The sequence below is a fragment of the Seriola lalandi genome, unplaced genomic scaffold, assembly GCF_002814215.2.
Source record: "Seriola lalandi dorsalis isolate HSWRI2012SDOR001 ecotype SW California unplaced genomic scaffold, Sedor1 jcf7180002054546, whole genome shotgun sequence".
Lineage (NCBI taxonomy): Eukaryota > Metazoa > Chordata > Actinopteri > Carangiformes > Carangidae > Seriola > Seriola lalandi.
Genome location: NW_019525099.1, coordinates 676,576 through 681,184, shown reverse-complemented (window position 1 = coordinate 681,184; position 4,609 = coordinate 676,576).

Here is a 4,609-nt window from a genome sequence, read left to right as displayed (position 1 = left end):
CTGTTTTTATTCCTATTCCTTCTTGCACATGAAAACTATGAGTGGTTTACCTACATCTCTTTGTTATATGATTCCATAATCTGATCTGAGGGATTTGGAGCTGCTGGATAAATTGCCTGGGGTATAGGCTTCATTTTATTGGCCACTAAGGGTTGTGTGAGTCAGTAAAGCAGATGCATCTCTTAGCAACACATCCAAAGAATTTATGTACTTTCCTACTATTACTCTCTCATTATCTTCCAGATAAATGTTCCACAATCTAACTCAATTTAATGTCAAACCTTTACTGATTCATGTTACATAATAAGTTATATTATCTTAATAGCTCTCAACTTTAAAAGGTCAGTCTAATCTCTTTGAACTATTCCTGCCTTCAGTTAATGTCTAAAAAAACTGTCTATGGTATGATTATTTGGTATGACTTCCCAAATCCTTGTGATTTCAGTTTGGCGATTATTGCTCCATTAATTCTGATAAAATATATTGTCAGTTTAATATGTAACTAATAAAATAGATATCAGATATAGCATCTACTGCTGATATGCCTGCTGTTATACCTCACCTGTGTAAAAGTAATCTCTGAAAAATGCTATGGTTGTGTTCATTTAATTGTTCAATAATATTGTATGTTATCAAATTTTAAAAAGTTTCCTAAGCTATAATATGCTTTCATATGTTTTTCAGTTTAAAAACATTATACAAAATAATTTTTTGGGGGGAAAATGCTACATATTTTAAATACTGTGGCACATTGTGTTCACGTTTACAGATACTAATCATTGGGACATATTAGCCGAAATGATGACAAGGTTTCTGAAGCATTGCTACTTTTTCATTTTTTCACTGAAGTTTATTTTACTGGGTAAGGAATATTACTTTTTATAATATTCCACAACTGTTTCTTACACGAGAGAAATTTTTTAAGAAGCTTAATATGCCTGTTGTTCTACAAATCCTGAAGGGTGTCTGTCAGTTGGGATTCATACAAGGCACGATTCTGGGATCCCTTATCTTCTGGTTTGGTTGGCTCGTTTCCAAAATCTACATTCATTACAGTCGAGGGGATAGAGTTCATGTGGCTACTACTTTATTTTCCTTCCCGTGGAATGTGCCACATAAAAACAGCTATTATTGCTATTATGTCTGCAGTTCACTTCAATGTTTACCGCAGAGACACTTGTCTTTCTTTCTCTACTGGGAATGCAATTATTGTTAATTATCCTTACAACAGAAATAAAAATACATATGACATATTTATATGCATGCATTAAACCTGACATGGATAACTAAGACAGACTTTCCTCACTCACAAGCAGCATGCTGAAGGCTTTCTGGATTTAAAGTGAAGACATCCTCTTGGATTTGAGCCTTTGATCACATAATAATTGCTATAAATCTCGACATAGACCAGACAGCTTTTACAAGGTGCTAATATTCCTAAAAGCTGCATGAAGAGAGACTACTGCAGAAGTTTAGTTTGAGCCCTATTTGCCTGCATGGAGGTCATTGCATCTCTTCCAAGTGCTCTTTTCAAACAGAAAATATAGCCATTTTTTCCTCACACTGCCTGTATTGTATGGTTGGACAGGGAAGACAACATCTACAGTGTATGATATACACTATTTATGCTGTTTGACTACCACAAAACTAGCTTTTCTTTCATTCAACTACTGCTTTTCACAGATATTGTGGTTAGAGGCCTCATGTCCACGGTGGTCCTCTGTTTTGGCACCACATCAGTATAATGATTTTCTATCTTTTTCACTTTTGTATATATGATTTTTAGTGAAAATATCCAGTTATAAATAATGGGAAAGTGTATCCAAACTTTTGAGTGGTACTGTACATAGTCACTGTAAATTGGCCATTCAATCTGGTTGCACAAATTGTCTATTTGAATACTGCACTTGTACTGTGCAGCTACATGTAGATGTCGAAGAAAAATGTATCTCTTGATTATACATTTCCCTGTCTATCCAGTGGTTACCTGCAGCACTGCATATTTGCATTGGAAATATAGTCACTCCATGACCATGTGTTCTCACGCCACTGATGCACCCTGAAGTGTGCATTTGAATAATTCAGAGTATCTGGAAATTAACAAAGTAGAATACACGAAAGTAGACCGCCAATGTAATCAAAGTGGGGGGGGGGGTTCAGATTCATAAGCACAAGTGTGGCTGGAAGATGAAATAGCTGTTAGACAGGAAGTGGTGTGTTTGTGTGCTTTTGAGTTCATAACGTCAACGAGTAAAGAGTCTCACAGAATTGAGCACTGTGCAGAAAAGGAGCACCAGCAAAAGATTAACTGTGCTCAGTTTGAAAAGGCCATGAAACTCAAAGCCAATAACTAAGCAACACACTACAGCAAATGACACAAAGCAGCTCACACATGCCTGGAGGTCTTCCTTTTGCAAAATAATACAATATAAATGTGCATATTGATGTGTGAAACACCTTCAAACTGTACGAAGAACTTATATTAACCTCACTTGTTAAATGTTACATCACTTAGACCCAACTTGGCAAATGTTAACAACCTGTGAATGTCAGCTTTGTTCTTTCTTATTGGAATCTCTAGGAGGGAAAAGAAAACACAATGTTCTTATTGTTGCAACAAAAAGGTGAAAATTAGTACATCACATCACATCACATTTTCTTAACAGTTAGCCTAATTAACGCTGTTCTCTAATTGGTAATAATTCCATGCAGTGTGCAGGATCCTGTGGTATTGTATGTATTTCTGCTGCTATATGAAACACATGCATTTATGTTTAGTTATCAAGCAATACTACCACTTTAGTCCAAACTGAACTATCTCAACAACGATTGGATGGATTGCCATTTGAAATTTTATTCATGTTCTCCAGAGGATGTACCCTTGTTGCTCTGGTGATCCCGTGACTTTTGCGCTAGTGTCATCGTGACTTTGACATTTTTGGTTTAGCTCAAGAGAGCCACTAGTAGACTCTTTTCTTTCATTGTAAATATTTAGTTTTCACATACATGAAATGCTGCCAGATCTCTTTTGATCAGAGATTTTTTTTTCTGTTTCCTTTAAGAAAGTAATACATTTAAGGATTCTTTATTTTTCTTGGCAACTTTGTCAAGCAGTCTTTCAGAATTCCTCAGAATTAATGACTGATTGTGTTGTCTTTGTCACGAGTCAACCCTGTCTATGTATATTTACTAAGTTGCAACAATCAAATACATAAAAAGAAAGAAACATATTTGGAACTGGATTATGTTTCCTGTTAAATACTGAGGAAATGTTGTTAGTTTTCATATTTGGAAATATGCAAATATACTTTCCGTATCAGTAAAATGTTCACAGACAGCATATTTGTTCTCCCATGAAATATCTGATCTTGAAGTACAACATCCAGTGACTACAGCCTAATTCAGCTGTTTTATGGCTATATTCAGACTCTCACACCATTTACAACATAATACAGAAAAGGTTCACAGTGACTTGAGACTCAATGTAACCAGAGCCACAGTTTTTTTAAAGGGCTTTTGCTGCCTTAACTTAATCGCATTTATGACTATCGATAAAAACCGCACTCTCTATGTTCGCCATCCACCACAACTACCCCCTGCTGTCTCCGCAACTGTTAATGTAGCACCTCACTCTACTATACCAACTACAAAATAATTTGTAAGAGACAGGGTTGACATGAGTCGACATTTGCCTCCTAAAATCACTCGGACATCTAGCATGTGCAACTGTTGCTCGCTCTTAGGGATTATGATGTCATTTCCATTTCCAAACAGGATTTGCTGTATTTCCACTGTTACGAAAAGTCACTATATTTCCTTAGTTCACATATTCTTTCTAGTTACATTACAAGTAAATTACCACAATTACTGAAATGTTATAATACAGCATTTTCAAACCTATTGACGGTTTATAAACATGATACTTTCTTTGCCGACAGTTTGCCCCATGTGGCCCCTTCCCATCCATCTCTCTCGCCCACTCTCGAGCTCTGCATCATATCGCCACTGTCCAGACACCAGGCAGGTTATTTTGGGCAATCCCTCTGACACCACTTTCTCCCTCTGTGCCGGGATAAAAGAGTTCATACTCCCCCTACTTTATATCCCTCCCACCTGTTGGAGCTGTCCGTCTCCTTGCTGACATGTCTGAACACACAGAGCTTCAACATTACTTCTAATAACTGCATTTAAAATCCCCCAGGGGTGATGGACTGAGGAGCCACATGTTGCAGCTGCCTGTATACAGATTGCACATAAGAAATCAGTTGATTTCACAGGATGTTTAGCTGAAATTGAGTTTTTAGAAAATATATTAAGTGGAGTTTTCCTTCTGGTATAAATATCCAATTGAGTTGCTATTTGTGTCACAGGTTATTAGGCAATATGATATTTTTTTTAAATAAAGTAACTCCTCAAATATTCAAATATAAGTTTATAAGATAATTTTTGTATCTCAGTGGCAGTTTTAGGTGAACAACAACATTTTGCCAGAAACAAACAACTGGTTGTTAGGCCATTCCTTGCCAGGCCTTTTGCATAACATTAGTTTGATAGAGCCCATCTGGCTGCAGTTAACGCTTGTATGGAGCCAGACTCTTCTTAATAATGC